The sequence below is a fragment of the Cyanistes caeruleus genome, chromosome 4 (genome assembly GCF_971803275.1).
Source record: "Cyanistes caeruleus chromosome 4, bCyaCae1.hap1.1, whole genome shotgun sequence".
Taxonomy (NCBI): Eukaryota; Metazoa; Chordata; class Aves; order Passeriformes; family Paridae; genus Cyanistes; species Cyanistes caeruleus.
Window position 1 is genome coordinate 78190900 of NC_141704.1, and position 14307 is coordinate 78205206.

Consider the following 14307-nt stretch of genomic DNA (forward strand, 5'->3'; position numbering starts at 1 on the left):
CATGACTGCCTCAGGCTGTGCGCTTTGGAAATGGGACAGCTTCTCCCAAGAACAAGGGTACGGAATATTACACTGAAAATTCTTCAAGCTCCTCCTCTGAAAAACACTTTGGTGCTTTGAGCTTCAGAGGAAGGTTTGAAATCTGGCAGGCTGGATGTGGCTTTTGTTCCCATGAAAAGCCTTTTGTCCCGAGATGTGCCTCAAGTAAGCCCTTAGGAGCTGTCTTTGCAAGCTGCAGTTGTCCAATGAGTAGTGCTTGGCTTTCCAATGTTGTTATTGTACTCTCAGCATGGTTTTTTATATGAAAGCAAGTGTTGTACCTTGCTTATACTGTATTTCACCTTCACCCCATTTAAAACCATGTAGAGCAGGAAATGAGAGTAAAGTAATCAATCGAGGCTTCAAAGAAGATAACGCAGCGAAGTTACAGATAGCACACAAGTCCCTTAGCAAAACATTTCTTGAAATAATGCAAACACCAGCCCAGCTGTCCACACAGCACAGCTGTTACCCTCAAACCAGGCAACTTTGTCCAAGCAGCTCACGTGTTCTGCCACCTTTTACACCAGCTCGTTACTCCCCAGTCTGTGCTGCACTTCTCCTCAAGTCGCCCTCCTGCTGAAGGGAAGCCTTTCTGTCCCTGCTGCAGGTGAGGAACCAGCAAAGTGAAGCTTTTTTCCACCTCAGTGATACAAATTCCTTGAAGGATCAAGGAATTCAACTGGACTGTGCAGGCCCTGGACCAGCCTTGTCTTCCAGAGTGATGCCGAAGTACTGCCAGTTCACATCAGCACTTCCAGAAACGCCTCCCTGGCAAGGAAGAAAACATACCTCTTACCTGCCAAGTCTCCCAGCTTAAATTCTCAACTTCTTTTTTTTTTTATTTTCTTCTCCTTCCAAGTGCTGATGGCAGCAAGGGGAAAGAAAAGGAAAAAAAAAAAAAAAATGCCGAAAGAAGAGTCACAACTATCTCGTTCAAAATCCTTCTAATATTCTCTACAACTGTCCTGAACAAAAGTCTCAGGGAAGTGAGGTCTGAGTTTTCTACAGAGCTCAGATGAGGCTCATAGCAAAGCTCCCTCAAAAATACGAGATGCTGACCCTGAGACCAAGACCTGTGGCACGAGGAGGAAAGGGAGCTCCCATGAAAGGAAAACTAAGCTGAGGGAAGCAATGGATATTGTGGAAAATATGGGAATTAGGATTCCAGTACAGCAAGGTGCTTATTCACAAAACTGTAGGAATACATGTAGCTTTAACTAATCCAGACCACAGACTCCCACAGAACCCTTCAGGAGCTGCAGAGGGGAAAAGAAGAGGGAGGGACAAGTGGGAAACTGAACCCCAGTCAGCTGAAATCAATAGTTACACTGACAGCCATTTCAGTGGACTTTGGATCATACCCAAAGTGGCAGAAGAAAAAAAGGTGCAGCAGGAACAGGGAAAATAAATGAGGCAGCAGATTAATAAGTCAAATAAATATTATTAATAGTACAACTTAAGAATAGCTGAGGAACTGCAAGGGGGGGACAGATTTTGCTCTTCAGGCTCATAAATGGTGGCTTCCTCTATCAAAATCAGTGAAGTACTTTTAGATTTACATCAGTGTAACCAGGAACAAAATCAAATTAAGGAGTACGGAGTAACTGGAGGAAAACCAAGCATTATTGAGCGTTCCAACACTGGGAGGCACTCAGATACTATAGTGCTGAAGGCCATGTTACTAGATTGATTAAATGTTTGATCCATCAGTAGGAGATTTATCCTATATGGGGAGAAAACAGAGAGCTCTGACTCTAGACTACTAATCAGCTATTATTTATATTTTCTGCCTACTATAAACATACAAAGGAGATGCTTTATAGAATTTACAGTAATAATAACTCACAGTTATTCCCACTCCTGAGATTAGTTCTAACAGACTTCTTCAACATTTTAAAATTATTTTGTAAAATTATTTTGAAAGAAGATTTTGCAACAAAATCCTGGGACTGTCTTTCATGCTCTCATTTAGATCCTCTCTCTTTTGAGTCCTAAAGACTGGCATCAAACACTACAGAAACTAAACCCAGAGCCATTTATACTATTTTTTCTTGCATGCACTATTTTTCTCGGACAAACAAGGGAGAGTTCCTCTACGCTTCATTGCCAGGCTCATCGGGAGTTTTTATGTGACAGTGTGAAAGTAGCAGTTTCTTTTCAACAGTTTCATGCTCCCACAAACACAGACTAGTTTCTTTCAGACACCTACTTTCACTAATGCACTGCCATTCCTTATGTCATGTCACTCTCTGTCTCTGTTCTAAAACCACAAACCTTAATAAAAATTAAAGTGCCAACTCAAGTTAATCTTTCTTTTATTTATTTCTTATTTCCCTCTAAAAGCACTGCAGTGATGATATTGTACCTAAGTCCTTACCACTGGGATTTCAAATTACTTGAACATAATCAGTTTTATTACAAATGAAAAAGTTGTTTTGTCCAGTCTGTCCTTCATTTCCGTGCTGAGTCCACAAAATGCACCAATGTGCAACGATGCCTGGAACAATGCCAATCACATTTTTGTGACATCTCTGTCACCAACATGTACACACATTTTTTCACTTCTTAGTAGATGGCCTACAGGCACAGAGAAGGGTACCACTGGTAACCTGGGGAAATCTATTTAATCTACAATTGTAGAGATTTATCTTTAAATAAGAGAAACAAGTTTCCACCTACTTTCTGCTCCCACAGGTAGACTTTGATTAGTAATTACTATTTCAGTCCCTATATTCCAGCTAATAATGAGACCATTAAAAAAAAAGACATGTTTAAACTTTTTTTCTTTTGAGTAATGTCTTAAAATATTTTTTAAAAAAAATAAAAATTCAAGTCTCTTTAAGGAAGAATACTAATTTCCTTCCAGAGAAGATTATGTCCTTGGCTGGATTCTAGTCTAGTAGGATCTATCCAGACTTTTCAAAATGTACGACAACTTTAACCAGAACAGGAGGGAGTTTTTCTTCAAAGCTGGGAAGCTGTAAGTGAAAAGCTACAACTTCCCATATGGAAGGTCAATTTGTCTTTCATATATAAGCATTTATATCAGGCTTGTGTTGAACAGAGCAGGACACACAAGACGCTGTCCAGCTTGGTGTTCTTCCATTAGTTTGTACACTGCTGTTGAGTGAAAATATTTGGATCCTCTTCCAAGGTTTAATGATAACGAGTGCTATTATTATTATTATAATCATTATTAATCCTGCTCTTAAATAGTTTCAGAAAGAAACATTTTCATAGCACTTCCCTATGAGTTACATGTAGTTTTGATTTCCAGTGCTTGGGTGTAGTGGTGTCAGGAAAGGTATGATCCAAAACACTGTGACAGGGAATTTCAGAAGGTCCACCTTTATTTGAGAGTGTTTGCTCAATGTTACTCAGAGATCAGGCTCTTACCTATATCATAACAAATTTATTGCTGATTACAGATTAGTAAATAGGCTACCAGTGCATGTAGGATCAAAAATTAGAGCTCAGTTTCTTGAGTGTAGCACCATTTGTACTTGAGTTTTATCATCTGCTGCATAGAGGAAATGGAGCAGAAAACTTGTCTCTAAGTCACTATTTCCCTTTCTTCCATCTCCCAAAAATAAAACAACTTAAAGACATTGTGAAATCTTTACAGAAAGACCCATGCAAAACTTTTGCCACAAAATGTAAAAATGCCTCATGCTTCATTACAAATCTGAAAAACAAGACAGTATCTGCAAACAACTTTCACACAATCATTATGAGTGTTAAAACAGAAACTAAAGAAAAGCTCAGATATTGAGAAAGAACTATGGTTTTAAGACTAAATTATTTTAAGTAGACTATTTTCATATGTTGTGGCCAAAAGGCAGGGATAAATTAATATTTTCAGAAACTGAAAACCATCTCAGTGGACAAGGACTCTGGCAAACCAGTGAAAAAAAGTAGTTTACACATCATTTTTCATAGTCCCAAATTTATGTTTAATAGCAATAAATCTTTATCTTCAGGTGCAAACAACTTGCCTCAGCAGTTGAAAACACTTTATAATTCAAGAGTATTTTAGAGGTTCTGGAAATATTTCAGGATTTTATTTCAGACATAATTTATTAGACATTAGAAAAGAAACAACACAAAGCAAGTGACCCATATTACCCATATTTGCTATTACAAAAATTGCATTTGCCTTCCTGGCTCTGTTTTTGTGGTCAGCAATGGAATTAGTCCCATCACTTCAGTGACTCCCCTCCCGAAAAAGTCTGTGATTCTCATTTTTATATTTCTGAAGTCCTTTATGGCACCCTCTAAAAGGCAGGGACTGTTTCCATGCCTCTTGTCTGCGGAGTGCCAGCTGCAGCAGAACTTTCCCACTTCCCAGCTGCAGTTCCAGGGCACCCTAAGGTGCTGTAGTGGAGCATCCCTCAAGTTTTCACCTTCTTCATCACAGATAATGTGTATTTAAGGCACAAAAGTAGAAAGCTGGACACTTGGAGTCATGGAATCATTTAGGCTGTGGAAGACCCTTAAGATGAATGATTTGACTCAATGGTCTAACCCTGCCAATCCACTACTAAATCCTGTCTTTAAATGCCATGTCTACACATCCTGTAAGTAAGTACCTCAATGGCTGGTGACTCCAACATTTTCCTGGGCACCCTGTTCCAGTGCTTGGCAACGCTTTTGGAGGAGAAACTTAAATATGCAAAACCCTGGAAAAGCAGCTCAAGAGGCATAAACTGCACTGCTCACCTCGGTGAAGTGTCAACACAGAGGACCCCAAAATGACTGTAACAGGGCTGAATTTTAAACTGTTTCAAGACTTTGATATGAAAAAAAGAACTGGGTGTGCAAAACACTGTCTGACTTCCCACTCTGATGTTGCAGGCATGTGACATTTGTTTAGCCTCCTCCCATCTAACAAAAAAACATCCACAGAGTGTAACACTCTACAACAACCACCCAAACCGGAGGGAGAAATTCAAGCCCCTCACCAGACTCCTAAAATAACATTCCACTTAAGCAACTGACACAAGTGAAGCTTCAGAAAGGTATTTATACCCTTTACTACCCTCCCAGTACAGAGCAAGTACTTGTACAGAAAATGTCTGAAATCAGATATGGCAGAACCACTAATAATCCATTTTCACTCTGGGTGAGCTTGGCTAATGAATTCAAATGAGAGCAGAAGCAAGCCACAGACCCGCCAGATTTTTAATATCCTCATATTTTCTAGTAATGCTGTAATTGTATTTAATGTTTTACTTTGTTGTGCATTTTATTGTTGAGTCTTTAAAATCATTTGGGATCCCTTTGGGATATATAGCACTATATAAATGTAAGTTGTTATTATCAAATAACAATCACTGGCCATTTAAATTATACAATAGCTACCTGATTATACTTAACCAAGTTAAAGCTCTAATAAAAAATGATTATATGTAAGCTAAATTAAAGATATTTTTTGCCAGTTCAAAGAACCCAAAGTTTTTCACATTGGATATGCAGGTGTCCTGAAACACCTGGAGCTTGATCCTGCAGTACTGAAATCAGTTCGGACTTCTGCTGTTGCTTTCAATGGAGACTCTTGGCAGAGAGTTAAATACCTTGACAATTTTATTTTTCTGAAGCAGCAGAGCTAAGATTTATTTTGTTTCCCACAGTCATTTGAGAGAGTATTCATCTGAACCTCTAGTATTGATTCTGCAGTGTCTATAACAGTTATTTTGGCTGTATCACCAGCTATATATATATACGTTGTAAATCTGAGAAATTATTTCAGCCCAACACAGAGATCTCTGAGCTTACACTCAAGCAGTAAACTTGGTGTTTTTCCTGTCAATTTGGCACAGTGTGGAACACAAAAGCAACTAACCTTTCCTCTCTGTGGTCAGAAGTTCTGACCTGCTCCTATGATACATCCACAGGGACTTGGCACACAAAATATTTACCTGTAGTTTTGTGCATGAAATAGTCCATGCAGCCATATGAGATATTCCAGGATCCTGCAGATTCCAAAAGTTCTGTTTCCAGGCATACCTCAAAATCCCCAAATCCTGCAATCAGCAATAAGGTACAGTGACATTTTACCCAAAGGTTCTTTTAGAAGATTATTTACTTGACTTGGAACTGTTAGAAATCACATCTTCAGGCTTCTAATCCACTGGGGAAGAATTACTTGAGCTGGAAGTCCAACACCACTCTAGGATTTAAAGTTAAGAGAAGAACCTTATTTTTGTTCTTTGCTAATAAATACCATGAAACCAGGAGCATGGGTGGAAATGTGTCTTTCTTGGCTGACCGATGTCGCTGAAGGACACAAAGTATTGCAAGGATTCCCCAGATAATCAGACACACAGCCACTTTTGTGAGGCCAAAAAAAGCCTTTATTTTGGGGTTTTCTCAACCCTTATATGCTTCTCCGACCAGGTCATCCTGATTGGTAAAAGGAACAACACCCCACTCATCCCATTGGTGAGATAAGAGAGAAAAACACGCACAGAACATCTGTGCCTTGTTTTGGGAAAGTAATTCCTTATTTACACAAATAATCCTTGAGTGAGAAAGGTTCCCAAGCCTTTCCCTTGGGAACAGCCAGTGTCTGAGAGCTTGAATATTCTCTTAGGTCCAGAAAATCGTGTCCACAGACCTCTGCCAAGTCTCTTCTCTTGCTTTGGGTGTCTCCTCTGTGGAATGAGGACAATGGCATTAACCTTGATACTGCTGAAAAGTGCTGTAGATGGGGATACATTTTATTTCAAGGATAACAGCTCATCTTGGGGACCTTTTAGCATTAAAAAAATAAAAAAATTAAAAAAAATTCCAGAGTCAGTGACCTGTTCAGAAGTGATGACTAACCCAACTTCAACTCAACTGGGTTAAGAACACAGTTGGCCCAGGATCCCTCCAGCAGAGATGGACAGACTGCCTTGAGGGTTGTAAAAACCTAATGGGTGCTGAAACACTCTAGCTCTAAAGGGCAGGCTCAGGTGACAGTGTTCAAAATCCAGTGACCTCAGAAAAGTGATTAACTTTAGTTAGGATGAAGCTGGAGCTGTAACCTTGATTTCAATCAGTTCTGGATTCTTCTGAATGATTAAAAAAACCCAAAACAAATCTAAGGTTTGGTTTCAATTTCTCTCCTGTTCCTGCTTCCTTCCCAATTTTTTTTTTAAAAGTGAAAAGTTGGTGAGTTGATTTTTAAGTGAAAAATGTATTCAAAAGCACTAATTTCAAAACAACCCCATAATTTTCTCCCAACGAGAGTATAAATATTTTGCTTTGAAGTAGATTTTTTTTTAAAAAAAAAAAGTGTTCAATTTTCATGTAAAAATTGTGCATTTTCATTTAAAATGAAAATAACTGAAGTGAGGAAAGACTCCATATGCCTGAAAACTGGGTGTTAATTCTTTAAGATCTGGGCTAAGATCACACTGGCTGAAGATTCCTTCTTTCCAGCAATGCAAATAACAATGACATCCTACAGACCCTTCACATACACTTAATGACCTCAGTGGCATTCTGCCAACTTATACCAGCTGAGAATCTGGGACAGAAGCCCCAGCTGAAACCAGGGCTCCCTTGTAGATACACACACACACACACACAAAAAGCTACAGACAGCCCAGTTTGTAATTTGAAAGGACAGGAAAACCAAAAAATGAAAAGTAGAGATTATTATTAATAAAGAGTACAAGCATCTGTTGCAAAGGGACAAACCTGAGGAAAACCATGGCATGAATTTCTTGACTTCTAAGCCCAACTAATAACTTCCTTTTCTTAAGGCCTTTTCATGAAGTGAGGATGGAAGCAGAAATTTAATAAATTAATAAAACCCCAACAGAGTAAAAGCACAGTAATGACACATCAGCACTCCATATAAGCTAACTTTGATTTTAAAGTGTTACCCACTGGTCTCTCCTGCTTGCTGGGGCACACTGTCAGTAGTTCTTTGGCTGCACAAGGTGGTGGATGATGACACCCATGTCCTGAGCCACCAGGAAACACTGCCTTTTCTTTGACACATCTCCTACAGTCAAAAGCACAGAGTGCAGTCCATCACATCCAGCCACAACACAGCCTGACACACCATTTAGCTGGGAAGAGTTGGAGGGCTAAGTCAGGGGTGATATCCTGAGGTGGGAAGTCAGACTTTGGTAGGTGTGGGGAGGAAAGGAGAGCAGGGCAGGGGTGGCACGAGATCCATATTGTGGTTTCACTGGAAGGACACAGCCTGTCACAAGGAATTACCATTAATTTGCACCAGCAGCACAGTTAGATTGAGACCAGCAAGCAATGATGACAAACAGCACTTGCAAGATCACATAATGAGGGGGCAAGGCTGCTTCACTGGAGCCGCTTCACTCAATTAGTGGACAAGGCTTTTAATGCTGCTATGCACAACCAAAGCAATTTTGATTACTTAGAGCTAAGTCTCCATTTAGAATGAGTCAGAAGCTGAAACGTCTTTTTTTTTTTTCTTTTTCCTTTTTTCCCCCTCTTTCTTTCTTTTAATATAATTTATTTCCAGAGTATTTGAATGGTAATAAGCTGTCTGAAGGCTGGACATATTAGCCTCTGTTTGTGGCCAAGTGACGTTGAAATATACTTTTTAAAATAAGTTCAAATAGTATCTATTCTAGCAAATGAAACTGATAAAAGGATAGCAAGTAATCAATACTATACCAGAAGTAAGGGCCAAATTTTGCCTTTTTTCACTGTAATTTAGCAGAATCTTTGACAGGGGATTTTGGTAGAACAGCCAGAATTTCATGACAATACACGAAGAGCAGTAGCATTCTTGGCTTGCATCCCCTTGTGCTGGGTTTACAATTACTAATGTGATTGATTCTGTTAGCCAAAGACCAAAACTGCATTGCCTCCTGTGTAGGAGGTACTTTTTTTTTTTTTTTCTTTTAGCATAGATTTTACTTGATGTTTAGGAAGTGCAATTTAATCCCAAGAAACTCACAAAATCCTGAGCAAAGTCTGCTAATATTAACAACGTTTCTGAGTTAATTTTGCTAACTTTGGTCCAAACCTGAGTTTCCACTGTTGAAAGGGGAATTGTACAAATAACTCTGGATTAAGGAAACTTTTTCTGGGCAAAATAACATTCTGCCAGCAGTTTAAAAGTAGATCCTGTGAACAAGATGCTACTGTCAAACCCTCCTTACTATTGTACCTTAGGGTTTCAAGTATTCACTGAGATCAGGACCTGAACTTAAAATAAATATGATTTAGAACAAGGTTATGTGTGTGCACCATACTCTTATATCTGCCCTAACCAGTGGTACATCAGGATCTCATTATCAGTCTTTTCAGTCCAAGTTCTGGATAAGCACTTACATATTCCCAGGCACTAGGAGTGGGCCCCAGATAACTGTTTTCACAGGGAACAGCCTGCTCACACACCCACAGAATTATTCTATTTCTCCTTCCACAAACATGTATACACGATTGTATGTAAAGATGGACTAAGAATTGCATGCAAGATGAAAAAAAAAATCCATTCAAGACCTTTCTTTAGTTTAGGAAGGAAGAGGGTACCTGTGAGCAGCCCTTATCACTAGGCTGTCCAGTTACTGAGTCTTCACAGAGTCACAGAATGACCAGGTTGGAAGAGACCTCCAAGATCACTGGGTCCAACCCAACCCTATCAACTCAACCAAACCGTGGCACATCCAGTCTTTTTTTAAACACATCCAGGGATGGTGACTCCACCAACTCCCCACGCAGACCATTCCAGTACTTATCACTCTTCCATGAAGAACCTTTTCCTAAAGTCCAACCTAAATTTCCCTTGACGCAGCTTGAGGATCTGTCCACTCATTCTGTCAGTTGCTCCTGGTGAAAGAGACCAACCCCACCTGACTACAGCCACCCTTCAGGAAGTTGTAGAGAGTGATAAGGTCACCTCTGAGTCTCCTTTTCTCCAGGCTAAACAACCCCAGCTCCCTCAGCCATTCCTCACAGGGTTTGTGTTCCCAGCCCCTCACCAGCCTCGTTGCCTCCTCTGGATGCGCTCAAGCGTCTCAACATCCTTCCCAAACTGAGGGGCCAGAACTGGACACAGAACTCAAGGTGTGCCCTCACCAGTGTCGAGCACAGGGGAAGAATGACCTCCCTGCTCCTGCTGGCCACGCTATTCCTGATCCAGGCCAGGGGCCATTGGCCTTTTTGGCCACCAGTGCACGCTGCTGGCTCGAGTTCAGCTGCTGTCACCAGCACCCCCAGGTCCCTTTCTGCCTGGGCACTGTCCAGCCACACCATCCCCAGCCTGTAGTGTTACAGGGGGTTATTGTGGCCAAAATGCAGGACTCAGCACTTGGACTTACTAAATGTCAAATCTCAAGATTTCTCAAGATTAAACATGGAAATCTCAAGAAATCAAAATACTTTTGTTTCATGTGAATTTAAATGAATAATTTTGATGTTCAGAATTTTATTTTCATCTTTATTTTGGCTGAAATTACTTATCAGATTTGACCCAATTCCTGAAGAACTTCCGCTGCTTAGAAACTGAATTTTTGGATGCATAAATTTGCTTCTGTGGGAAAAATCTTTACCAAATATGCAACATTTCAGTACTTCATCAGGATTTCTTACAAGTGGGTGGAAGGGACTGGGGGTGTATGCTGCAGTTGAGAGAGAGGGATTCCTTATCAAAGAATCAAGAGAGATGATTTATCACCCACACTCCTCCCTGTATCTAATCCAGTGCAAAGGTGTATTTTTCCACTGGCCTCCAAATCACCCGGTAGTGCCCAGTTCCTGTGGCAGGGCACCCAAACCAACAGACCGAATGTCTGATGCATTAAGGACACAGAGTGGATGCAGGCTTTGCCTAAAGCACAGAACCAGGAACATTTTAAACTGCTTCATTTCTCAGCGCCAGTACAGCTATGTATGTATAATTTATTTAAGATTTGACTCGGCAGGGTAGCTGCATGCAATCAGCATATTGTTTTTGTGAAGGTTCCCCCCTATTGCCCCTTAGACAGATTTTAACTGTCAGTATATTGGCCTTTTGAATTTTTGTTTTCATAATACCATAAGCTATTTGAACATACATTATTATATACTAATCACTGCTTGTCCAATTTTTTTTTTGAGTCTTACAGGCGACAGCGGAGAACAAGAAATGCAATTTAGTTGGAACTTCAAAGCAATGTTTTGCTATCATCCAAACTGGAGGCCTTTTATGCCTCTCTCACTATTTGGTTTTAAAAGTGAAAGGAAACCAGTTGCTTAAATTTGTTCTTTCAAATTTCCACCCACTTCCCACTCTCAAAGGAGGGGCTTTATGATAATGGATAGGCTGATCTTGAGATCAATCACAGATAGGTATATATTTACTGTCCTCACATAGTCATAGTATTGCTTACATACATGAATTAAGATTGTCTAAATCCTGCCTCTGAACACTTCTAAACTTTAAAAAGATAGAGATCTATATTTGAATTTCATATCCATCTCATATCTCTATAGTGGGATGAACAAAACCACCCAATTCAATCACACCTGAACTCTATAAAAACTGGATCTTTCAAGATTTCCTATCATCATGTGGACTTGCGTACATAACAAACTAGCCCTGAAAAGCTAATACAGACCAGCTCCACTCCACACTCATCCTTATTTCTTTTCAGGAGTGCCTCTGTACAGCTGGGCATTGCTTATGAAGTGGATTAAGCTACACTCCATACATACCATTTTTCGTGGTAAAGCAAAGTGCCACAACAGGAACCAGTGCAGAAAAATATTCAATGCATAGCCAAGCTTGTCCATTAATGGCCTAATACAAGGCAAGCCTGAATAATATCCTCTGTTACAGTGAGATGCTGGGTGCTTGATGAAAACATTTCAATGAAAAATTCAGTGGTTCAAAAGGTCATATTCCTGTAGATGTTATGAAGCTTTATATGTTATCATAAGTTTTATGAACAGTTATTTTATAAATTTAAATCCCCAAATTGGCAGGTTCCATATTTTTAAACTTAAATCCCTGTGTTATACATGCAGTGGAAACACTATCTTAGTCAGGACAAGCAGGAAAGGTATAATGGACTTCCACTTTCCATATAATGGCTCTCCAATCATTACTAGCAGCCCTGGTTCCTCCTTCTCTTTCATCCACTCATCCCTTCCTCCCTTCTTTTTGACCAAACAGTGCAGTCTGGACACAAGACAGTTCTTGTTAAAATCTATTTAGTTCTGTAAAAAGAAAAAGAGAATAAACTCTTCCAAACAAAATTTTAAAAGGGAAATCAACAAAACCTTAAAGATTTAACTAAGAAACTTTCAATAAAGCAAAACAATTTTAAACTTTCACACAATAGGAAAAGTTCATCTGCATGGAACAATTGGTAGTGGAGCAGAGAATGAGAAACTGAAAAGGTTAAGGTTTTCCTGGACGAAAATTGTAACTCAAACACACACTCAGGGGGACAGTTATACATATGTTTTTAACAAAAACTCTAACCTGGCATGATTAATTTTGGCCTTAGTTTTGTCAAAATATTGAAGTCCATATGGCACAAAGCAAATAATTTTACATTTTTATTTTAAACCCCTGTGTTTTTCTTGTCTATTCCCTTCTCTTCCACCACACACACTGGCAGCCGCTACCAATACGCCAAATGCCAAATCAACCCTGCAAGCTGGCTGGCACAAGCGCTCTACAATACTGGCACACACTTCCCTTTGCAGGGGGATTCTCTCTGAAACCCTGTGGCACATCCAAGCATCCCTGCCTAGCAGCTGAGGACCCTGTCTATCCCAGTCACATCAGCAACAGGGTGCCTTAACTGTGAACGTGCTGCCCATTTCATTGCGCTTAAATCAAACAGCTTCACCTCGCCTCGGTGCATCCATCCCCCCTCCCACCCCAAAGAATCAGTCAGTGCTTTACAGTCTTTGTGTCCAGCAGTGGAGAGGTGTTGCTGCTGTGAAAACACAGGAAGCAAATCACTGCAATGTGAGTAAGAATGGGAAAAAAAAGACATTGCTCAGGAAGGCTACTGCAACTACAGTTGGCTCCACAGAACACTGGGCTTAAGTGGAGCAAAAGGATGTCACTCCTTTACCTCTTGTCCATGAAACCTTCAGTGAGCTGGAGAAAAATCAGGAGCATTGAAGGCTTAGCTGACCCTTTCAGGATTCAAACTAGTATTTGAGGCTCAAATACTAAATCATTCCCTTTCATGACCTCCCTGTTCGTGTTTTTCCTATGTTTTTCCCTACAGTAGAGCATGTTTCTTGTGTATATATATATATATTAGTTAATATTTACTTAGAATATAAAAGAGTAGATTCCTTAAATAAGCAGACAATTAATACTATTTTTAGACAAAAGCCCAAGACTGGGAAATGGACAGTCTAGCACACTGTGCTGAACCAAAGGTGCACATACCTTCTATATAATTTTCTACACTTGTACACTAAGTTCATGGCCAGACACAAATCCCATCTCCCAGTGTGATCAGTGACCCCTGCAGCTACAAGAACTGTGTTCAGGATCTTCCAGACAGCCCTGATGATGAGATCAAAATAATACTTCTTTTTCACTCATAGCAGACAACAGTGAATCCTTCATCTGTGAGAGCCTATTTTGAGGGAGGTCTGGAGCATTCCTGACAAAGATCCATTTCTTGGGCTGCACGGTGTTGCAGCACACAGGCTGGAGGAGACTCTGGGGAAACACTGTGCAGCCACAGATGCTCAGAGGCTTCACATCAGTCCAACATCTGAGAATAACCCCACATGATGCTCTTCCTTTGAGATGTTCTGAGGAGCCAGAGGAGAGAACCATCTGTGGCCCATCACACTGAGGACACAGCCTGCCAAGTGTGGCACTAACTGGAGACCCCAAAGTGCTGGACTCTCCCTCCTAGGGTAACTCCAGGTTCCTGCAGCCCTGCTGGAGGCTGGTCAAGGAACAGGTAAGGAGCTGGTCATGATTTGATCACTCCCTGCCATGGCATCGTGGTCAGTCGGGATCACTCGATCACAGCAAAGCTGAAAACTTTCTTCTGTAAAGCCTCGTGGAGAGGGAAAACTTTGGTCTCTTGTAGCCACGCCACACAACCACAAGACACTGTCTGCGCCTTTCCACATTACCAAGTTTCTGTTGGAGCAGCAACTCCACCTAACAAATGTAACTTTAACAACAGTAAAACAACCTAATAGCTTTGCATGCCAGGGGGCTAATGTGGTGAGCCATTTAACGCTGCACTAAATAGCCGTGGTTTGGTTCCCATTGCCAAGTGCTGAACTGAGAATTGCAACTGCAGGAGC